We start from the raw sequence: 25,664 nt of genomic DNA on the forward strand, positions 1-25,664 counted from the left end.
CAGACACACCAAACCTACATCAATGAACTAGTGGCGACAAAGGCCGACCGTTGCACTAGGCCCGTTTCCACTGAAGAAGTTCCTGGTACTATTTGGGCAGCAGGAACTACAACAGGAACGTCCTCTCGCTTGGCCCTCTCAACCGCCATGTCTCCACTGAGAGGGCGGAGTAGGAGGAAGGTTCCTGTAAAGTTACCGGGCTCTGTATGTGACGTAATCGTTGCGCGACCATTATGACCGGGGCGACGTAGGGGCGTAGGGACGCCGTTAGCCGTTAGCGGTGTCTGTAATAACTCCGGTCACGGTCAGTGAAAAAAATATTTTTCCAGCGGATGTCTTAGTTACAACATGATTGAGCTAACTGGAGCAGTTTCACGTCGTATCCGACAACGGGAGGCTTTTAACAGATGACGTCCTGATGTTAGCTTTGCTGCTGCTGTTAGCTGTCCCTGTCAGCTGATGCTTTCTAGACATCGTGATTTCCCAAAACTGAATAAATACCACACATAGCAACACAAAACTGCTTTGCTAGCTCAATCATGTTGTAACTAAGATATCTGCTGAAAAAAATATTTTTTTCACGGACTGTTTATTGAGTTATTACAGACACCGCTAACAGCTAACGGGTAGCCCAGCTAATCTACGATAACCGTGTTATTAATTACAAAACGTCACATCCCGCCTTGAGTATATCCAATCAGCACCAAGTAATACCCAAGCCCCAGCCAGGATTTTCTTGGGGCCGTTCTGAGTACCTACTCCGAGGCAGGGACTTGTTTAGCCCCTGTAAAAGTTCTGGAACTCTGTCCTTCGGGGGTGGCTCCTGCGGTGGAGACACACATCAACGGCCCCGGCCCCGTAAAATTACCCCAAAGTTCCTGGAGGCCTATTGCCTCACATTGTCTGTGTCTTGGCCAAAAAGTTGCGCTTGAACACACTGCAAAGACTACAGCCAACATGCAGAATCAGCCAAGAAACAGCAAACAAGGGCCAACTGGTGCCAAGAGTGCAGGACACACCACAAAAAGTACAGCAACAGATGCTCACTGATGGCGCGATATTGACCGACAGCCCCCCGTCGGCTTGGTGTGTCAAGGTTCTCACGGCCTTTGCACACAGAGTCTGAAATTGTCGCACATCTAAAAATAAAAACGACTTCACATTGTGTCACTGACGTTTGCACACTGAGTCCAAGACTTTCGTCCGTCATTAAAATTTTCAGAACAGGTTTGATTTGCTATGTTTTCCGCATCCGTCAGAAGCTTTTAGAGATGAACAATCGGCACATTGGAATCGGTGTGCAGGGTTTCTGTGCTGTTCGAATGACGGATTTAAAAAACGCAACCGAAAAAAAATGGACTCATAGCGCAAAGGCCTTCAGTCAGACACACCCTCTCATTGAAATGTGGTCACTTCTGGCTCCAAATAACCCAAGATGGCAACGGCCAAAATGCCAAACTCGAAATGTTAGTCCACAAACAGATGGGTAACATCATTGTGGTTACATCAACTTCTTTTACAGTCTCTGATTCATTCACAACTTTTCTGACGAGCTATGATTGTAAATTCCTATAAGTAGCCATTGATTTTATCCTCCACTAGTGCAGAACTTGTTTGCACAATATCCTGTTAGTGTTTCACCACCTTTTCACTCTGATCAATGTGCTAGCTGTCCTCCTTACAAATAGACTCCTGTGCATTCCTGGACTAGTGGCAGCTAACTTTAAAGCCCTCCAGCATCTTAGCCCTGAGGGAGTGTGTGCATGTGTGAGTGCAGTGCTGCATTTCCCACAACCTGTGTGTCTCTCTGGTGCTGTTTGATCTGCATAACCTCTTAAGATGACTCTCCAGCTTCTGTGAAGCTGCCACACACCATCCTTCTCGACACATTTTAAAACATCTCTCTCTTGGACAAGTGCAACACGCTAACGCAGCTGGAAAACAGCGCCACATTAATGATTAGCATGCAGACAGGGGCGAGAAACGTCTAACATGCAGGAGGGAATTACAGCCCTAAAACATGTGTCATTATGCATGTCCCTGATGTGACTGACGTGAATGGAGGAAGGATGAAAGCAGAGTGATTTCCATGCCTGACAGAAGATTTAATTAGCTTGTTCTGGGTGTTTGGCAGAAAGGCAGAGTGGAGAGCAGAGAAATATTGAAGTGTTATGATGTTGGATGTTGGCAATGAGGATGATTGTTCTTTTGACCTTTATCTGTCAATGTTTTTTTGAACGTGTGTGTTCTTCTTCAGCAGCGCCCCACATGCACAAACAGTGCCTTTACACACAGTCACATCTGGGTTACAGATCAGGCGGAGGGCACCTTGACTGTAGCGATTAAGCAAAGGAAGAGCATGTGCAGAATAAGAACAAACTCCTTTGGTAAAGTGACTTCATTGCAAATCATTTTGGGAAAGATTAGAAGTTTAATTTGATTAAATTTATGATTCAAATGTCATCATTATTCAGCGCAGAGATCATTTCTCAGTCCTCTAGCAGCTACAGCGTGTAATGACAATTTTTGCCTTTGAGATGGTGCTATCACAAAGGAAGCTTCAATATCAGCCAGCAGACAGCAAAGCAGATATTCATGGTCCCCAGGGGATAAATCCTGCTGATTTTGGTGATCAGATCAAAACTTTTATTATACTTTTTGACCAAAAACATGCAAAACTAATAACAAATCCTTCAGACTCAGCTGCACTTTGTGTTTTATACTAAATAGAAAATGTTGGCTAAACAAAAGCCCTGTTTCTACTGAGCATACGGTACAGTTCAGTTCAGTACGCTTTTTGTGTAAAGTTGTGGATGGTACCAATGGAACCGTTCCGTACCGTCCCCATTTTGGGTCACCCCTCTGTTGGGGTACCTAGCACACAGATCTAGTACTAAAAGTTGGAGCCAAAATCACTGCAGTCTATTGATTGGTCAATAGAGGACAGTCACTCTGCTCAGGGCTGAGCTGTGTCTGGTTTTGGCTTTAACTATAAAATAAAGGATGCTTTGCTGCCTCTCGCCCCAGCCGGAGATGGAGAAAAAATTACTTCCCCCCACAATCCACTGGCCCGACTGCCGGCGACTTTTAAGGTGGAACATTAACTTGCAATGCTACTCAGTGCATGACATGAAGACGTGAATCCATCAGCACACCTTAAATATTCCATATGACAACTTTGACCATTACTTTAGGTTTTATATGACATACACTTTTAGTAATGAGCGGATCTTCAAGTGTTTATATATATTAATTTCGACCTGATATGTGAACTGTATATATTCTAATCCTCTGGAGCGTTGTTCCTGTGGGCTCCGGCAACATTAAACCCCTGAGCTTGCCTGAGAAGGACTAAATGCACAAACGTGCTATTCTTATATATCCCATGGAGAGAGACTCTCACTGCAGCCTGTTTTATTTTGTTCTGAAAATGACGGCGTGCAGCCTCGTTCTGTGGATGATAGACGAGGTGCAGACTGATAAAGGAGGAATACAGTGACACATACATACAACAACCCCACCCGCATTTACGGGCACTGTTTGTGGTGGAAACACTAGGGTCTAGGTACCATGTCTGAAGGGTTACTTTTGGTTCCAAAGGTACCATACCAAAAGTGTTTGGTGGAAACGGGGCTTTAGATGCTACATGATAAACTTTCATAGTGAGTACAGGAATTAAAATCTGCAAACTTGGGTTTCCCATATCCATATTCCTTATAGATGGTTTGCACTCTATTTACCCAAATTTGTCATTCTGTTTGTAAGGCCCTTTGAAGTGTTTGATTTTGAGCTGTAGGAAACAAAATCCATTAGAGTTGAAATGAAGGGAAGGGAAGGAGAAAAAGAAGCAGCTCATGACGTGGAAATGATAAATATACAGATAAAGTTGATGTTGATGAGAATTATCAAGTATCAGCACACAGAATAAAAGTATGACTGGTGCGGTGATATCAGTTTCTCCACCTAACATGAAAAATGCGGTTTTCAGTCAGACCCACTGACACAGCTGAATGTGCATGAAAGTTCAGTCCCTGTTGATATTCCACAGTGGCATACAGTAGTCAGTGCCAGATTTTGTGTCAAAACAGCTTTTTGGACTTTTTGGGCTTCAGAATTATGAGCTGTCTGAACAATGGCATTGCATACGAGTAGCTTAGCTCGCTAGCTAACTGGCGAATAGTAGCAAACACATTGGTTTGGAACAGTCAAGCACAATTAAATATCTCCGCCCATTAGAGCTGCAACAATTAATTGATTCATTGTTAAATATTTAATCAAACTACTCTGGTAATTGATTAATTGGTTTGATGAATTTTTTTAAGAAATTCTCCGATTCCAGCTTCTTAAATATGAATATTTTCTGGTTTCTTTCTTCCTCTGTGACAGTAAATGGATTATCTTTGGATTGTGGACAAAACAAGACAATTAAGGACGTTATCTTATGTTCTGGGAAACGCTAATCAATATTTTTCACCATTTGCAAACATTTTTGGACCAAAATGAATCGATTAATCAAATAAATAATCAGGAGATTAATCAACTGGAAGGCAACCGCAGTTGCTTTACATCTGTGTTTGATGTAGTCTCTATGCCTGACTACCTGATGACCTGGCCAACTGGATCACAATCCGACCTCAGTACTGTGTGTATTTACACCTGTGCTTTCATTTGATCAAGCACTATCTGATTGCAAAATGCATTTCAATGCGAGGTGTAAAGGTGGTTTATTGTTAATATAGCCGCCTGCTTTCATATATCACAGCAGGGGACATAATAAGTAAAGGAGAAAGCAAGTTGCCGGTAAGAGCTCTTATCTCTGGTACTCCTGCCACAGCTACTTGTTTTTCTTCTTTTGAACCTGGCAACTACAAGAGGACAGAGGAGACGCAGCGACACACTACAGAAAAGTCATTAACTTCAATGGTCTTTGTTCTTCTCAGTCTCTTGCTGAAATGATATTCATGTATGCAGAGGAATGCCTCTTTCCTCTCAGCTGCTTGATCTTGGCGTGCCTTGTGGGCTCCTGGTGTGCAGCCTACCTCCCACCCTGCTGTTCATAATTCACTACGACACATTAAAGGTGCATCATGTCTCATACAGGGGAGTGGACCTTTAGAAGAGGGGAGGGCAGGCATGTTCAGGTATATAAGGTTCACTCACTGAACAATAAAATACGTGTTATGATGTTGTAGTCAGCTGAATTAAGTCAGACAATGATGATTAGCATAAAAATGCATGAATGTTTGGGAGGAAAATGAAAATTGCATTGCTGTAAATGGTTGTAAATCAAAATATTTCCATATGTGAGCTGTAAATCCGGACGTTTTTGTGTATTCTGTCCATTTTTTAGTCACTCAATTATCTGCAAGCACTAATAGATTTATACACATGACATTTACTGTGTGCCATTTAAACACAGCCCGAGAGGCTAACAAAGACTATCAGAGTGCTAGACAGCTATTTTTACAGAAAACAACCAACATTTCAATTAATGGTGTCCCAATTAATCAACTCCCGACACTGCATCTGCTCTGATGAAACAAACCCATAATCATTACCACTTTTACTCACAGACAATACAGAAAAATTTTGCAAGCCTTTTTTACGACTGCTCGCGCTGCTCTGAGCACAAGTTAATTTAGTAGAAAATAAGCTGCTAACAGCACTGGTCCTCTCAATGATGCTTCCTAAATAGATTGTAATTGTGTGTTAATAACTGGTCGAGCCACTGCAACAGCTGGAGCCGGAGAGGAAAGACGAGGGCTGAAAGAGTGGAGAAATTGTGGAGGGAAGAAATTAAAGTTTTTGGCATGAGACAGAGACGGGCAGACTTGTTTTAATCTTGTTTTGCTGCAGTCTGAAAACTTGATTTGGAAGATAATCATCCCCGGATATTGTGACTTACAGGTCCAGTGTGTAAGATTTAAGGAGATTTAGTGGCGTTTAGCGGGGAGGATTGAAGACTGCAACCAGCTGAAACTTCTCCTGGTTAGAATTCCTTCAGTGTCCATTGTTCAGGAGTTCTTAACTAGCAGTCAAATTAGCCACAGAGTTCTCTCCCTCTCTGAAACCAACAGACCAGGTGGTTAAAAACACCGAATAAAGCAGTTTCATGTTACAAATCAGTGTTTCTTTTACGCAGTTCGGCATGCTGGACACTGGGCAGCTAAGATTCAGACGTTCAAGAGGTGTTTTACCAGGAGCCAAACTGTCAACAGAGGTCTCTTCCTCTCCAAAACAAACGCACCCAGTGATTTAAACCGGTAAAAGCAATTTCAAGGGGGAAAAAAATCAATGTTTCTCCAAAGCTACTCGTAGCAGAGGGCCTTTCAGCTACGGTGTCTTACACAAAAACACAAATGGCCCTGTCTAGAGCCAGTGTTTGGTTTGTCCATTCGGAGCTGCTGTGGGAACATGGCAGTGCAACAAGCCGATCTGTGTAGACAAGGACCCACTCCTTATGTAGATATAAACGGCTCATTCTAAAGCCCAGTTCAGACCAGTGATTGGAGACGAGACAAAACCATTTTAGAACTTACATTTTAGAACGCTACAGCAGTGTGAACTGGCCGTTTGAGTTAAACTCAAGCCAGCTGATGGTGTTACCTGCAATTTGGCGGCTGGTTTTAGAACAAAAAGCACATCAGCTCTTTCAACAACCAATCAGCTTGCAGTGAAGACAGCTGGTCAAGTCAAAATGACCGCAGATGGTGTGTTGTTGCTGCGGCAGGTGCTCCGTCCCCGCCGAGCCCTCTGTTTCCATTCTCATGGTGTGCCGGTGTCAGACGGTGGGTCGCTACTGCTGCTCGCTGTATGTGAATTGGAGCTGCTTACTTATATTATTGTGGCGTATTTATTATGAATACAGTCTATGTGATGCTCGTTTTTCGCTGTTTCATCACTACTACAAATGCAGCTGTAGCCAGTATCTCACTATCACTATCCTCATTCATATTTTAAGAAGCTACAGATTATATTCAGCCACAAAATAAGCCTGAAAAGCTGGAAATCAGAACAGAGGTACAGAGAGTTGTTGCATAGAGATGATACACCATCTCATCTAGTTACACTGGTGTGAGCCGACAGGTTTATAGAACATTACAGAAGGACACATTGCAAATAGTTGCCTGTTTCAACTTGTCTTGTCGTGAACCTTTGGTCTGAACTGGGCACACACAAAAAGAACAATTCTCATTTTCAGGCAATTATACCCTAGAGAAAACATACTTATTATATTATATCATATTCCATTCCTGCCAATATATCCTCCTAAATCCTACACACTGGACCTTTAAGGTAAGCTACCGCACAAAAACACAACTTTTACTTCACGTCCACAATCAATGCAGGCAATAGCTGCCGGATTTGACCCACAAGCACCTATTAATCCCACCATACTGGTGAGCAGCCTGGAGCATACAAGTGTTACAATGCTGATAAAACTCAGGGATACAGGCACTGATACACATGTAAGACTACCTGGCTCCATCATAAAGATACTTTATTGGTTTCCCACAATAAATGAGCCACATCCCGAGCCTGTTGGAGACCAATAACTGTACTATACAAAAAAACCTCCATCCAGCTGCTTTGAGTAATAAAGGGACAGTCTGAAGGGGACTCTTTGATTTCCAATTACATTAAGAAAGTCGGGGATTACACAGTACGGGCCAATGAAATTTCATTGTCTCCTCAATTGGGAGTTACAAGATGGAGATGGCAAGGCATGTCTCATTAAACGCACTTTGCCTTTCCAAGCCTGGGCTGAATGGCTAAATGTTCCAGAGCAGAGCTGTGGAAAATGAAGGGTTTCTGCTCTTCACAAGTGCCGAGGAGAGGACACAGTTAATGCTCAGAGTCAGCCCTTGACAGAAATAACCCCACCACTTTACAATCGAATGTCTCGCCTTTATGGAGTACAAGGGGTGAAGCGAGAGCACTGCAGATCCACCGATAAGCAGACGTGACGAGTTTGTCATATTGCTCGACAGCTCTTTCTGTGCGTGTGTGCTTTAGGCCTAGTCCACACCAACCCGTTCCCATTCCCAGAGCATTATAAATAAAGCAGCTCGATCAGTGGGTGGCGTCTAATTCCAACGCACAAAGCACTTTCTAATGTCTATATGAGAAGTCTGAGTGGGGTTGGAAGACAGAGTGGTGGATGGGTCAAACAAACAGAGGACTTTCACCCAGGAGACCAGTGTCTGTCTCCTTTTTCATTCCTGTATTTTTTAACAGTGCTATGGAATTAATGTTTTTAATGTAAATCTAAAGTAGTTAGTTCATCTTTAAAAAACACTGCACATGTAACCAGTGGAAATCAACACGCCTTCCATGAGTGTCCAAAACTGCCGCTAGAGGATGACCTAGACCGTCACAGTTTGAAGCCTAGTGCCACTGGCCAAAATTTGATGAGTTGAAAGTGAGAACATGTTGTCCACACGTGCGCAGGTATTTTTGAAAACAGGTTTTTTACGCCTATGTTCCAAGAAAAAAAAAAATCCCATTCACACAATCAATGTTTTAAAAATGTCCAGATGAGAACAAGAAAACAATTAAATGTGCTGTCAGGAACATGCCAAACAAACAGGTGGCGTTATAACCCTAACCCTAAGGCCATGCTGAACCATGCTGGTTAATCGGAAGCCTAGAGAAAAGCTATTAGCAACTGCTATGGCAAATCAAAGTGTGTTTCTGATGCCTCTGTTTCTGAATATAGTGGAAGAGTCACTGCAGATTTATGTGTTAACATGTGAAAAGTTCTGTTAGCAAGGTTAAAAGGACTGTAACTTAAATGTATTTTTATTGTCGAGTAATCTGTCAATTTTCTTGATTGATCGTTTAAATTAGATTAGATTAGATTGAATTAGATTGAACATTAAAACAAACCACATGTGCACACGGCACTTGCTGCCCTCTTACATCATGCCAGAGTAAATCCAGCCAGTGGTTACTTCCCATCTGAGTGTGGCATAGGCCTTTATGTTAATATGCACAGGTATGCCATCCTCTGAGCTTGCCGCAACCCTCCCATCACCAATCAGCATTCAGCAGCGTGAGAGCCCAGCGGTCGCACTACAGCATCAGCCTAGACATGCTCTGCGTCTAGAAGCCCATTAGCACCGTAACACAGCCTTCCAGAACATCTCTGAGCCACCAGAGGTGATTCGGCTCCATCCACCTCCCACAAGGCATCAGCTGAGATTTGGCCTGTCCAGTCCACTTTCCTTAAACTGTTTCCTTCCCCTGTACTTTCTCTCTCTTTGCCCGCCCTGCAACTTCATCATCTTTCAGAGAAATCCTGATAATCCTGCCAGAGCGCTAATACAAAAAAGCACCCTCCTCCACCTCTAAATTAATGTGCTGAATAATACATCCGTCTTCTCCATTGATCTTTGCTGGGCGGAGACTGGGAGCGGGAGTGCAGTTCGGATAAGTGTGTGTATGTGACGGTCCTCTGAATGGCTGACGAAGCTGTGTGTGTACAGAGTGAATACGAGATGGAGAGGAGATGAGGGAGAGAGGGGAGCGGAGATTAATCACCTGACAAGTGGATGGAGTGTCCATTTGTGCCTGGGGGACAGGCTGCAGATAGGATGTGACATTCAGGAGCACTTAGGAGGACATGGAAGCGCTCGCTGTTACCTCTCCAACACACACAGGGACGCACAAACATAGTCTCCCAGTGTTGGTGTATAAACACATGCATGTTCAGAGGGGAAATCCTATTACTGTAGAGCGTAGGGGTATAAATGACAAATTATGAAAACCCCAAAAAAGTATGAGTATGATGCCTGGATGTATTATGAGGCACAGAGAAAAACACTTGTTAGTTAATATGTGACAGCTAGAGTAGTTTTAGATACTTTCTAAGGTGGATTCATGTTATGGACAGCACAGATCACATGGGGTACTTAGATCCCAGTAATTGTCATGGAAATGATGGCCAAAAAATCAGTTCCAGGTTGTAATAAGACTAAAGGATCTATTTTCATTAACCTAATGCAGATTGCAGTCAATTGTGTTCTGCCCTGTGTGCCAAGGACATGCACTTTTGGTAATTTCATGGCCAGGTTTGCCTGCACCTGAGGTGGGACCAGAAAAAAAAACACAATATCACATGTTACAGGAAGGCACTTTGAAACTGCAATTATTATAACCCAGTCCCAATACACCTCTCCACCCTGGTAATAAAGCAGGTTCCTTTATTATTTGATGACTTGTTTGATCGGTTGATAGTGTGAAATCCTGACAACTGTAGGCCAAGCAAGAGACATCACCACAGCAGAAGACGCCACATTCACAATGTTCGTGCGCATCTGTTTAGGCATTCGCCAGCATGTTGATGATGTATCAGGGTCTTGAAGAGTTGTCCCATTCTATAGGGGAAGTATTTCACCACTGCTTCTTGCAACTCTGTTTCCAGGGGCAAGGTGACACTCAAAAACCAGGGGAAGGGATAAAAATATGAAATGGGATTGGGCCTAATTGTTGTTTGGGGCCTGCAGAGCTTCAAATATGAATACATACAAATATCCATCACTCTCTTTAATTAGAAAGGTTCTGGAGATGCTAAAGATCAAGTGTTTTTTTTTTCAGTGCATAAAAATGTGATTTTATTTGTCATCACACCATCTGCCATTTAAGACCCCTTCACTAAAAAACAAGTTTTTAACCTGTCTGTCTGCTAATTTTGCTCATGATATGTCCTGTAGCATTTAACAGTCAACGCTATGGCTGAGCATTTTAGCCTAGGAACTGCCGAGTACCAATGACTTAAAAACATGGATTCAGACAGAAAGGGTTTAGTACATCACAAACCTAAGAAACCAATGCCGTCAACTTGTGAATCAGCGGGTATCAGAGGAGAAGTCAGGTATGTATCAGTATTTTGTGGGCTAAGTTTCACTTTCACTTTAACTTTTCAGAGAAATAGACTATTAGTTTGGGACTTCTGATATGAAGCCTCAAGTTTGGCCGTTGCCATCTTGTGTCTTTTGGGACCAGAAGTGACCATTAGGGCTGTCAAAATTGCTCAAAAATGACATTCGAATATTCCTTCTAAAAATAACTCATAGGTTCGAACCGTTTGACTTTTTTTTTTTTTTCACATTATGTCCACAAGAGGGCAAACTAATACAAGGAAACATACTTGTATATGTATTAATACAAGGAAACATAACTACTTGTAGGTATTTTTATTTCAACATAAACATCTTTGAAAACATTTACATACCTACACATTAAAACACATAAAACAATTATCTATAACAGTACTTTAGAAACGACCGCGGACCTCATCCCCCCCGGCTCTGGTCTATTTTCTGCACGAGCCGCGAACGAATGTGTCAAGCCAGGTGACGGAGACAACAGCTGGGAGCAGAAACGCTTGTCGACCAGCATGGAGAAATACGCGTCTGATGTGAACGGAAGTGCTCCGGCTCGTGCGAGAATTTCGGTGCGTTGCGCATCGCAGCACCTCCGCGGGCGGTGTGGCCTTATGCAGTGTGTTCAGTGCAGCGGCCCAGGCCAACAGCCACTCGCAAAGAGGACAGCTGCGGTGGTGTTTTTTTTCTCTCCACAATCAAATATCAATTTTCACATTTGAAGGTCCAATTTTTTTTCAAATTCGAATTTAAATTCGAATTTAGAATATTCGTTGACAGCCCTAGTGACCATATTTGGATGAGTGGGTGGAGATAACACTAGCTGCTAGCTCAGTTAGCTGGTTGGGGCGTAGCCTGGACCTCTGTTGGGGGGATCCTCCCCTTGGTCTTTGTTTGATAAACAAGCTCTGTTTTGATGCTTTTTTTCTGCACCCTGGCACCTAATTTACATTTCAAGTACAAAAACAATTCCCACAGTGAATCATTTTCATTGTGAATTAGAAAAAGATCAGCGGGCCACCCAGCACCCTATGGTGGACCAGATTTGGCCTGTGGGCCACCAATTGGGTATCAGTGCCTTTGAGGGTCTGTTAATACAACCAAATGCTGAGCCAGAGCTTTTTTAAGTGATTAGATATTACAATAACTTCTATAAACTGAAAACACACTGAAATAGTGACAGCTTCACCTATACTCTATGAATCTGGGGTTATGTCATGGTTACGTTACCCAACCAGTGTGACAGTGGTAGTGACTTGTCAACAGATAGCACCCACCTGTCACTCAAGGCAGCAACGCCTTTAATTATAGATAACTTTAAGCAATGCCAACAATGACTGAATGGGAAATTAGCTACAGAGAGCAAAATTGTTTATTTGTGCTGAGCTGTAAACATGTTTGTTTGTTCTGTAAAGTTTGGTTTGAAAATGGGGATCTATGGGGATCGACTCACTTTTGAAGCCGGACTAAATGAACATTTTCATAGTTAAGATCCCCCCTTTATTGTGTCCGCACTGCGTTACACCATGGAAAGACTCTTAAAACTATGGTGGTCCTTGCCTCATTGTCTTGTGTGGAGATTTCGGGAGAGGACTGTCAGAAACAGACAGTCCTGATGGAGTTATTAGCTAAGTGAGAAGTTTTAAGTGATCTTTAATTGTCATGGAAATGTACAAGATCATTTCTAAACTACTTTAAATGTGTCCTCCAACAAATGTGTCCTATTGATTGGCAGTAGAAACTGTTGTTAGTGATTCATTACAAGACAACTTTGATGTGCACATGTGCACAGGGGTGGTTATTAAACAGCAGTCTGGCGCTTGTTACACAAAATTAAGCCAGTGGATCTGTCGTATGTAATTGTGGCCTGACAGTGTGCAACATCACTTTGGTTAGAGACTGCAGATGGAACAGATAGCTACTGCCTTCAGATGGCTGTCACCAGAGTAAAGGCCGTCAGTGTAGGCGACTAACAGAATCATGCAATAATTGTTATTCTGTCTTGTTGGCATCACATGTCAGCTGGTTGAAAAATAATGAATAATTGAACGCAGAATGAAAGTGGAAAGAGACATAAATAAGGGGTTTATGTAATTTTATATGAGTGTGCCTTCAGCGAATAAAGTGACCTGCTCTGGTTATTCTTTGAGATATAGTTCCAAGACACAATCTTATATCATTTTCTGCCTGAAGCCTACCTCTGTAATTTGTTCTTCAGGGAACAGAGGAGAATCCATTCTCACAGAGAAAAGACATTTTGGAGTCCATACTGTGTATCCTGGTAGTGGTTCGATAGAAAGACACTCCTCACACATACTTTCACTGTCTTCACAACGTTCCATCGGCCAAGTAACACCTGCAGTAACACATCTTTACTAATGTGTTGTCTCAATATTTGGAACAGAAAATCCCACTGATGATTTCAGCTCCATGTCCTCCGCCTTTTTATCAATTTCTCACTGCATTGTGGTGTCAAGCATGTGCATGAAACCCATAAAAAAAATTATGGCATGGTGTCGCTACTGTACATGGTGGCCACCCTCTGGTCTCCCCGCAGGTCACTCCAGTGAGAAAGCAGCTTCATTTTGAGCCACCAACCCCCTTTAGCATTAGAATAGAAACCTTTATTGTCATTGTATGCTTGATACAATGAAATTGGAGAAGCAACTCCATATGGTGCAAAAACATATGCAACAGTCAATCCTCCATCCACTCTCATCGCTCATAAAACATAAACACAAAAGGCTACCAAAGACAACATAAGCAGCAATCGATCCTCCATCCACTCCCCTCACTCATACAAAATAAAACACGAAGGCTACCAGAAGACATTAAAAGCCACAGCAACACTGTTGGGTCGGGACAGCACTGCGAGCAGTAATCGCCAATTCCAGTAGCTAACGTTGGCTCCTACTAGACCTGTGTCATACGCAGTGCAGTTAACTGAAGAGTAGAAAAATGAACCTATAGACCGACATGCACAACCGGTCAAAAATATTCCAGGCAGTTTAACATCGACATCCCTAGTTTCTATGTTTCTACTACAGCTTTGACTGTACATTACTGGTAGCTCCTTCACTCAAAAGTCCAGTCACTAGAAGAAAATGTTGCCATTATACTTTTTTGCAAACCAGCAATACATTACATTTGGATGCTTCGATGTAGTATATGAGCTGACTTTGTAATTGGAAGGTGGAGGGGATAGTGAATGGCCTGATACCTAGGCGAGACACCTGCCGAGCTGCAGACCACTGTTCAAGACCAACAAGCAACAAATCCTGTTGTGATTTAGCGAGTCATTGCTGGGTGTTTGGTAGTGACTCGTCACTGTTTATCCAGCAGGGACTGTTCCACCAAAAGCAGGCATTTTAAGCCAAAACACAATCTTTTCCTAACCATAACCAATAGGGGTGTAACGATACATCGATCCATATCGATACATCAATTCATTGATTAACGATCCGATTACATCGATGCAAAATGAAAACATCGATCCATGTCGTCATCTTAAAGATACACATTTATTTTGAAATTCACATAGCACATCTGTGTCACCATTTCTGGGCAAGTGCACCTCTGCTCAAACAACAACAAAGCTCAGAAATAAAATGGTCAAATCATATTCTACTTGTTTTTGTGAGTTGATGTAAATGATTGTGTTAGATGGGCATATGATATCGCGTCATATCGATCGCAGGCTCCTGAATTGAATCGAATCAAAATCGTATCGTGACAGACTTTGTGATATCGGCAAACATCGTATCGCCATCCAAACAAATCGATATAATATCGTATTGTGATGAAGTTGGTGATTTACACCCCTAATAACCAAGTGGCTTTGTGCCTATACCTATCCACACGTTGACCCCAGCGTTGTTGAAATGTTTACACATAATAACATGCAGATTTAACGTAGCCGTGCTTGCAAACCGCAGTTCATGTTTTCCAGAATCTCCTTATCTCTGCTGCAGCTTCACAAAACTTTAGGTCAGACAGGAAAACTCCAGCTGTGACTTTCTTAATTAGGACCATAAGGTCAAGTGCCAGCTCTAATGTCATTATGTAGAGGGAGATGTGAAGAATTTTTATCAAAGTAATGACACTAAAATGAATAATTTAAAAATGTAGTACCTAAATAATTTAAAGCCTGTGCTCTAAGGGACGGAGTTTTGCATTTCAGCACTTTTTTTTTAAAAGCCCACTTTTTGCATTAATCTCATGATATGGGCTGATTTACTGGAGCTGTTCAGGCTTCATGTTACTTTAAGTCTACACATCCTGCTACCTGGAATAGTTTAAAAAGAAATTGTGATGTCTCCCTGATACTTCCAACACAAGTTTTCATTCATTATGGGCCTTGAATTGTGATATTTATAGTGTCTGGTACCAATACTCCTTTATAGTATCAGTGTAAATATCTATAATCTGCCCAATAAGAGCCAAGAAACACAGTAACTCTAGAAAGAAGCCACACACACAGGACGCTCCCTGCTGCAAAGCAATGCTTTAATGTGGTGTCTTTGGTGTCATGTTAAATGAAAACACAGTGGGAATCTCTTGTACAGTCAGAGTCACTTTCTCACACACACACACACACACACACACACACACACACACACAGGAATGTATACTGTACATTTACACTGCACTTTGTGAGGCTTGTGTTGTACGTCCACAGCAGGGATGTTTGATTTGGATCACAGTTCAGGACAGGAAGTTGGTTCAGAGTCACCCGCGGCTGCAGAAACCTCAACCTGTCATTTCTGTTCTTACTCCAACTTCTGTCTAGTGGACTTATTCACCAACCAAATTTGTGCCACATTTCCACTGCATGGTACAGTACCGCTCTACTCAACTCAACTCTTGTTTGGTTTTACATGAGCAAAGGTTGTGGATAGTACCTGATACTTTTTTGGTACCACCTCGGTTGAGGTTCCAAGTGAACTGAGTCGATACTCAAAGGTGGAGTTAAAATACTGCAGACCACTGATTGGTCAGAGAGAGCTGCCACTAGTGAGACCCGAGTAGGGCTAGCATCATTGAAGAAATTACAACACTAATACCAAAACCAGAACCCTTTAAGTGATATCAATACCACTAGAGTACTTCACTTGATACCTTTTGTTTTCTACTTCAACATCACCCCATGACAGACTGTATGGCATGGAGCTGCTACGATAGTTGGCAAATCACACGTCGCATTTAATTAAAACACACTAGCAGTGACCGGCTGCAAGCAAAACTATACATATACACTTCAGTCAAGACCACCTTAGTCAAAGAAAACTTTATTTCCATTGCAATTTGATATTTGGTGATATGGCTCTGTTCTTGGACCTCTCTGCCCCTCAACGAGCCTACGTGGAAAGCTGAAGGCAGAGAGAGTGAACCTCTCCGCCATCCCTGTGCCTGCGTGGAAAGCTTAAGGCAGAGAGGGCACTCCTCTTTGCCCTCCGTGCGCATGCGAGGAAAGCCTGAGGCAGAGAGAACAAACCTCCCTGCCCTTCCATGTGCCTACATGGAAAGCCTAAGGCGGGGAGAGCAGCAGCAAGGACCCAGCCCCCCACATTTTTATATAACTCACCCATTAACATTTTATTAAGGCTTAAAGTTACGCATAATTAGGAGCGGGGCTGCTTGAGTGACCGGCTGGCTACAGGGCGTCGCTACAGTCTGTGATTCAGATCCACCCCTTGTTCCTGCACAGCGCTAACCTCTCGTTCAAATATGGTCACTTCTGGCTCCAAAATGGGAACAGTCAAAATGCCAAACTCAAGGCTTCAAAACAGCAGTTCACAAACCAATGCACCATGACACCTTTGCTGCATCCAAATATATGGATATATATGACATATATCTTCTCTTCACCGACGATACAAAGGAATGTATGTCGTCTATCGTCCACAGAGCAGGGTTGCGCCAACATTCTCATGACAAAAAAATACAGGAGGGAGTGTTAAGAGTCTCTGTTTGGGTCTGTCGTTTGTGCGAGTCCTGAGTTCTTGTCAAGCAAGAATGACAGTCCCCTATTGACCAATCAATGAACTCAGTGTATCTAGCACCACCTTTTAGTATCAGATCAGTGTTCCAGGTACCTCAACAGAGGGGTAACGAAAAAACTGGATGGAATGGAGCAGTTCTGTTGGTACCATCCAAGTCTAATGACAATAGGAACACAAAAATAAACATCTTAATGTGTAAGAGACTGACCTGAACTGAACCAGACTGCTTGGCGGAAACAGGGCTTTAGTTTTTGAGCTCTCTTTGTTAGGAACAGTTCATGCCATTTAGGAGGATTCCTAGAATTAAGATAAGATCCTTTGCATATACAGCCTCTGCTCTTGTACAGGGGCTCTGTGCCAAAAACTAGCTTAAAGAAATATATTATTTAAGAATATACTGTGCTCTCATGGTCCATATAGTCCTCATTAGAGTAGCCTTTCATCAAAGCAATTGACATGCAGAAACCCCAGGCCAGGTACTTTTATTCCAGACTAGAAGTACTGGTTGGTTTTGGGTGTTTGGGGAGACAATTAAACAAGCAGGTATACAGTATGGGAGTCAGTGGGGGCTCAACACCATTTCCACCAGCACTCCACTGTAGCTGGCCTAGTTCCAGTTTGTCCACAGCTGCACCGGCTGCCACCTGCTGCACCACCTGCAGACCAAAGGGACTTCACTTCTGGGCTCTGGGGTGATGAATGAACCCAAATTATTGTTGATCAATGAGCCAAAGCTGCACCATGACCTCATATCATTATTATTTACTAACTGTGCATTGATTCCTATATAGATGTTAATATTCCAGTTACATGTGAGTCTGAATGATGACTGCATACGTCACCTTAATCAGGACTTTATGTGCAGATTGTGTAAATATCTTTATAACTGAAGTCTGCTTTCAATCTGTTGCTATTTCCATCTCAAGTAAGTCTTTATTTGTGATTTTGCAACACTGCAATTTCCCCATGAGACTCATTAAAGTTTCTACCTTTTTAGCTTTTAACTAGATGAACTGTGCAGCCAATCATAAGAACCCAGTGGTAGCAAGGACATGCTGAAATATTATATTATATCATATTATATTTTGTCATGAGTCCCTTATCAGTGATGTTCAGAGATGAAAATTACAGCCAAAATGTTTCCAAAACCAACAAATGTAAAAATGAGACCAGAAATTACACCAGAGAGAAATCAATAGAGCTTTTTGCACAGTAAAGTTGATATGTTCTATTGTGTTCGCCGTTTTCAAAAAAAAAAAAAAAAACGTTTAGAAAAAGATTTATTTCTGTCTGTGAATAGAAGCTGTATGAATATAAACTGCCTCAGGTACCTGCCAGCCTGCCAAAAAAACTTCAGTGAGCCTGTGGTCCCAGAACTGCTGGAGAAAGACATAAACCGCAGCTCTAGTTTCACACCAGCTGCGGCGCAGGAAGAGGAAATAGATGCACGCTGGTATCATCCCAAAGGAGAATCATCTTTATGAAACCCTCAGGTAGAGCCGCGCAGACAATGACTCATATGTAAGAGACTGTTATGATGGAGGGCTATAGGACGCGGATAAAAGCTTCTATTTTAGGCGCATTGCTCTGAGAGAAATACCTTTCAAAATGAAACAGTGCAGCCCCGCAGTGCCATTGATTCATATCAAAAAAACATTGTGAAAATTAAGAGTAACAAGTAAATTCCCGCCTTGATTCACTGATAATGATTAGGGCTCTTATGATGGGTTCACTTTATGGGGTTAATCAAGAACTGTATGACAAGTGATCAAGTGTCCATCTGGCAGTGCTGAGCACCACCTGCCCACACACACATACACACACGCACAGTGCAGAGATCAGAGCAGCAGGTTTATACACAGCTCACATAGCTGCACCTTGCTGACCAAAGCCAAGCGCTTGCAGGGATTCTGTACATACGAGCTCCAGGGACGTTGGAACTATTTTCCAGGAGGAGGTGCTGTAGATATGCTCCACCCTGGACAGGGCTGTCTCACACAGCAGTGCTGATTATCCTGAGCTATTAATGAGCCTGACCCAAGGCTTTAATTTAAAATCATTTCAGATGTATACAGCTGTTAAAGGGTAACGTCTGTATTTTTTTTAACCCTATTCTTGTGTTTAAGTGACTAATGGGAACAACAATTTCGATCTTGCCAAACCCACCAGACTCCATTTAAATTACGAGTCATTTTAGGCTGTATAGAGTCAGCGTATTTTCACATCTATGTGGTTAAACTAAGGGTTTATTTCAATCAAACCAGAGCTGGTGATTACTGAACAGTGGAAAGACGAACCAAGATGGTTTTTGAGACTTTTATTTTGTTTCTGTCGACTCTGAATGACATGCATTTTACAGTGATAAAATTTCAGTTTATTTAAATGGACTCTGGTGGGTCTGACAATTGCCATTTCCGGACTGTTTCTGATTAAACAAAAAGGGTCTCGCTCTCTGACAAAAAGGTCCGTCTCTGTAGGGATCGTTTCCATAATATTGTCAGACACTTAAAATAACTTGAGCCTGTCAGTGACAAAAACAAGTATTTTTAGTGGATGTAAATGGATGGTGCCAAAAGCCCCGAGTGGTTACACTGCAGCCAGTTTTGCAGCTGCCAGCTGCAGTTTTCTCATTCAATACCGTACAAATTTCAACAATTGTTGTTCCAAATGTGCAAATATTTGTTGCCTCCTTGAATGAGTGAGCACTTCTGAGTGAAGGCTGGCTATTCCATATAATCAAAGATCTAAAAAATTAAATTGCGGGAAACATGACGCCGAACAAAGACAGATGAAAATAGAAAAATAAGTACCTGCAGTTAGAACATTGCACATTTATCCACTTTTCAGAACCCTACTTTTACTTTTTATTTGAGTATATTTTACTTCGCAACATTTGCAATTTATACCTTTGTTACAAATAGTGTATTACCTTCTATGCATTTTTCCTGCATCGACAACAATGAGCAGTCATGTGTGAATGCGGTTTATGTAACTAAAATCCAGTACTGCACAGACATGATGTCTCCTCTGCTACTACTCTATATGCCTCCAAACGACAGCATCACATCAGAGTCACAGTATACCTGTGGGGTGTATGATGACTTTTTTTCCCTGCTTCTCTTGTCTTTATCTCTCTCTGCTCTCAATTAAATGGAAGTTGATGTCCTGGAGAAGAGGCGCAGGGATGAAGGGGGGCGTACAGGTTAGGGTGCAGGCATGGGTAAAAAAAACTGCAAATAACTAGAAACTTCTTAATACCGCCTCTTCCCTCTCCTCTCTATCGCACTCTCGTTCATAATAGATCACAAAGGCCGATCAGATCAGATAGGGGGGATCAAATAGCGGGTTTGAAATGTATGGGATCCCTCACAGTCTGGTTTAATGATGACATCCTCAGAGCCGGGCCAGAGGTTTTTATTCAGCTCTTATAATAGGCTGCTGGTGGTGGGGGCTGATGGATAGTCAAAAGAGGAGAGGAACCCCAGGCAAAGTTTCTCCTTTCTCGTCTCTCTCAATAGATGCTGTAATTGAATTATAGCGCAACTGATACTTCTGAGTCCGTCCTCGCCTCCTCCCCCCTCCGTTCCTTCCCCCCCCGGAGTCTCTTCAAAAGACACCAGCCGTGGAATTTGTCTTGTTTTGTCTCTTGGCTTTGAAAGCAGATGCTAATAAGAAATGGATGAAAAGCATTCTGTTAAAATTTGGAATGAAGTGAATAAATTCAGCGGAGAAAAAGACAGAGATAACTGTTAATCAGCATGTTTGCTCATTAGAACAAACGTATGTTTGGCATCCCAACAAACGGCAGAGCGTAACTGGTGCACAAAGAGGCCCAATCCAGAAATTATAGTTGATCTTTTTACATCAAAACACAGCGCTGCAGGAGAGAAAGAGAGAGCTGAGGGGGGAGGATGAGATGATGGGGGAGTGTGAGAGATATGTGGAGAAGATGTGGGGGAGAGGAAGGGAGGAGCACTTTGCCTTTTCAAAGTGAAAAAGAAATACTGTACTTTCTCACATTGGTATAAAAACACTACAGCCCACATACAATGAGGATCCATCTGTAGACCTTGTCCTCCCAGCAGCTGAAGCTGACTTTGTCCTGTAGGTAAACAAAATATATGCCTCTAATAAAAAGCATCACACCACGTACTCAAACTAAATAATAATAACAATTATGCATTTTATTCGTATGGCATTTAAAAGGTACTCAGAGGCACTTTACGTGGTAATAAAAACAATAAAACGAACTGCCACAGCTGAGGTGAAAAGTAAAATGTCTCACTTTGAAAGCACATGGAAACTGTCACATACATTCTGAACTGTAAATCTAATGAAGTGTTCATACAGAATTGGAACTTATATCAAAGTACGGCTTGTAACCCTGTTCGTTATGCACAGAGATATTTTTTGACATAAATCTTTTTTTTTGGGGGGGGGGGGGTCTTTGAAGCTGTCACATTACCAATCAGTGTTTTCCCAAAGCGGTTTGTTGCAGATGGGCTTCTAATGGTGGCCAACGCGAAAACGCTAGAGCCAGTGTTGGCGGAGCAACATAAACAAGGACCCGCTCCCTATGTAGATATAAACAGCTCCATTTTTGCCGGTATATGCCCCCACATCCTTCACACTGGACCTTGAATAGTATGAATGTGTAGGCGATAAAACTTTGCATTGAGCTAAAATTCTTGAATATAAGTATTTCACAGCATACAGGTTTATGATTATCACTTCAAAGTCTCTTGTACCCTTCATCAATTGTGCACCCAACTTCACTCACAGTACCACACTCGCTTTGACTTCTCCGACTCTCTGCTCGTGCTGCCTTTTATTTCAAAGTAAGAGTTATTCAAGATAACTTCATCAAAGGTTTACAAATCAATTCTCTGACTGCGTTCAGAGAACCAAATTAGCCGGACGAGAATTACAGTTTTTCTGGATTGCTACTGTATAAGACACGCTTAATGAAACTGTGATCTTCATCATCACCTCCTTAGCACAGCAGAAGGCGTCTCTTGCAAATGTGTTCACATTTTTTCACTGGTTTCACACATTTTCACACCCTTTTTTGAAAACAGTTTCCACAAATCTCATACAAAGACCCAAAACTCTATTAAATTAACTGTGTTTAGCAAAAGGAAAACATGTATTCACAGCTGATGGAAATTACTTGCATAATTATGGATCTCTAATGCACCTGTGTCAAACTCCTTTGCACAACCAGCAATCGGTACTTATCTATAAAAGATGCCACCTCTGTGTTGTTATTTACACACATGGATCAAAGAGGCCAAAGGCACTTAAAAATGAATAATGAAAGTAATAAAACAAATACAGAAAAATGTTGTTTTTTTACAGTATTTTGCATGCCATCTTTCAAAACTGTAATAAATCCCAGTGCAGCACAATTTCTTTTGTCTTGTAAAATCATCTTCTGAGAAAAGAATACAACACATGCTGTGATGTGCTTGCTTGTCTTTTTTGTCACCTTCATTTATGTAAAGTATCAACAAACAGCACAGGCACATAGCCCAAATTACTGTCAGGTTGAACTGGTTCATACTGATATCTGTATTTGAAAGACTATATTAATATGACCACAAGTTGTGTTGTTTGATGAGTTCAGGATTTTCCAACCTGAACCAAATTTACCATGTTTTTGTCTCTAAGTGACTAATGGGAGCAACATTATTTCATATTGGTCCAGTACTGAGCCAAAGAGCTGCAACCAGCACCAGCGAGACAGGCTGCAATATAAACACCCCGGGCATTTTGTGCCATCAATTTATGTCACTAAAAGTGCTTGATTTTTGCCATTGATTGGCTCAGATTGTTTCTAAGTGTGTCTGACAGCATTATGGAAAAGATCCCTGCATAGATATACCTTTTTTTTACAGAGGAAGATCCTTTTTGTTTAACCAGAAACAGCCCCAAAATCACTATCGCCAAACCCACCAGACTCCATTTAAATAAACGGTAATTTTAGCATGTACAGAGTCAACATATTTTCACATCTAACTGGTTGAATTAAAGGTTTATTTCAATAAAACCAGAGCTGGTGAGTGTTGGAACAGTGTAAAGACAAGAAAGATGGTTTTTGTGAGTTTATTTTGTTTCTGTCGACTTTCAATGAAGTGTGTTTTCCAAGGATAAAATTCCTCTTTATTTAAATGGAGTCTGGTGGGTTTGGCAACAGCGATATCGTAACTGTCTCTGGTTTAACAAAAAGTATCTTACTCTTTAACAAAAAGGTCTGTCTCTGTAGGGATCCCTTCAATAATGTTGTCAGACACTTTGAATATTAATCTGAGCCTGTCAGTGACAAAAACAAACACTATTAGTGGACGTAAATGGTGCAAACATGCCCTGAATGATTACACTGAAGCTAGTTTTGCCAATGCTAGCTGTAGCTGTCTCTCAAGACTGGACCAATTTCATATATAGAGTGTGCCAGTAAACCCGGATCTCCGTTAGCGCTTTTAGCACTTCCGGTTCTCTCGTCTAAAAGTCAATACGTTTTTTTGAATGGGATTTTGGTAAAATGCCTCAAATAAGGTCTGTGCTTAACAAAAGCTTAAGTGAGTTTCAGGTTTTGTTCTACAACATAAAACACATCAGTAAATACCCTACTTGTGAATTTTGAAGCTTTTACGTGTCGTAAAAAAGGCGGTTGTTAACGAGTTGCTCAATACGACTACAAACCCTGTAAGGGACATTAAACATCATCACCCCTGAACAGGCGAGAGTGCTGGCAGTCCGCCATTACAGCTTCTTATTTAGCTTAAACAGTCCGATTTCCCAATTATACAATGTTTTTAAAATAAAGCAGCCGAAATCAGTTGAAAGCTTAGTGGCGGTGACGTCAAGAGTCATGCGACCATGGAGTAGTCATGTAGTCCGTTAAAGCCTAACGTTAGCTTTTTACTTCTGGCGATCGCATTTAAGCTTCAAATGCGGTATGAAAGGTGTTCATATGTAAAGATTATCTCGCTGAACAAAACCTGTAAGTATCATAAACTTGTGTTAGCCACAGAGCTTATTTTCTGACATAATCCAAAACGCAATGCAAAAATCACATTCACTTTCTCTTCCGGGAACCAGCGCGATGCTAAACTTCCGGGTTTTGACGTCAGCCCTGGCACACTATTGCTGTTCCCATTAGTCACTTAAACATTGGAAAATAGGGTCCAGGTTGAAAAATACTGAGCTTAACCTTTAACTTTCAGTTTAATGTAATTGTAATTACATTTGACTGTAAATGTAACTTATGCATGGGCAAATGTCTATGAGCAATTTAAGGGAAAAACTGTAAAAGCACGTTAGTCTGGATTAATTAGGACATATTTGAAAGGCAGGGCTGTCAGACATCCTGTATCTACACGGGTTTATCTATTGTATCGTGGTAATGTTGGGATTAATAAACTGCATTATCACATGTGATTTAAAAGACACAAGCTTTAAGCGTCTTGAAATTAATTAGTCTGAAAGTGTGTGATTTAACCAGTGATTTGTAAAGAAGAGCATCTTCTAAAAGAGAGAGCTACTTTCAACAATCCAGTTGGAACTGGATGACTATTCCCAGATGACTTGTGAGTTTGCAGAAAAACGAGGTAATTGACTCGAGGTTTTTTTCCAGAATTCAGATGTAATATTAATAGCTTCTGCAGATTGGCTTTTGATTACAAGTACAAACCTCCTGCCACTTTAAAAATCTGTTTGTATGTGGCTATATTTCACCAGGTAGAGGAGTCGAATAGAGTCTACAGCCTCCTCCACCTGTAATGGAGAAGTTTAAAAGAGCGTGTGGGCTCCAGCGGAGGCCGTCCTTCAGCTCTCACACCCTCAAAAAACTCACACAGCCCAGCTTGCTCCTGCATTTATGCATGATCTGCACTACCGCTAGTCCCAAGTGCACATTTCATAATTCATGCATACTGTACTGTAGCGACTGGAAATGCTACTATATCTGCCTCCACCACTCTGCCTCACATCATCAGCAAGTCAGACTGCTCCATATTACTCTCACATTACGGTAAACTTCCTAACCCCCACAAATGAACATGTAGGGCAATATTTAGAAATGTTTTAAATAACCTGGTTAATATATTTAGTTTGAGAGTCGAACCACACCTCGGCTTTATCTCAGGATGGAGCAGAGTGCTCTTCTTGCTGTTGAATAAGTCAAGAATCTTCTTTTTCACACAAATCAAAATGTGTAGATCTCCTCAGGGCTAATAAATAAAGTGTAATACCAGGTCTGGATCGCGGTTGCATCAGTCTCTAAAGTATCAGAAAGAGCATCTGTTGCATGTTAAGAAGCCCAGAGTCTGGCCTATGGAGGCTCAAGCTGAATGATGAATGAATGATGTAACTGGACAACAAGCACACTGCTGAGCTGCTTCATCTAACATGATGACAGTTTATCATTACGCAGTAGGTCACTAATTAAGCTCAGTTTGGTGATTCACTGTCTCGATGCCTTACTGGGCGAACACTGATAAATGACAAGAGAGTTTAGTTCATGTTCAGCCATTAATTGTGCTTGCTTTCATGAGAATTCAACTATATGAATCTGAGACTGTTTACACTTGGTTTTAAATGTGTTTGAGTAATCTGAACACAAGTGGACAGCTGAGACACATTGCTGTTCACAGCTGTCACCATTATGTGTCTCCAGTGCTGACCAAGGTGTGTTTAGGAGTGAGTTCAGCCCCAACAAAATGCAGAAAAATGTCTCTGTAAACAGAAACAGTGGTGCTTTAAACAGCCTGTGTGT

At 41.7% G+C, this 25,664-nt stretch overlaps 1 protein-coding gene across 1 annotated transcript in view; it reads right to left on the minus strand.

Moving 5' to 3' along the window:
- lhfpl7 (LHFPL tetraspan subfamily member 7) overlaps nucleotides 1-25,664 on the minus strand; it is a 159,608-nt gene that overhangs the window by 112,580 nt on the left and 21,364 nt on the right. The window lies entirely within an intron of this gene.

Source organism: Epinephelus lanceolatus, chromosome 11 (assembly GCF_041903045.1).
Source record: "Epinephelus lanceolatus isolate andai-2023 chromosome 11, ASM4190304v1, whole genome shotgun sequence".
Taxonomy (NCBI): domain Eukaryota; kingdom Metazoa; phylum Chordata; class Actinopteri; order Perciformes; family Serranidae; genus Epinephelus; species Epinephelus lanceolatus.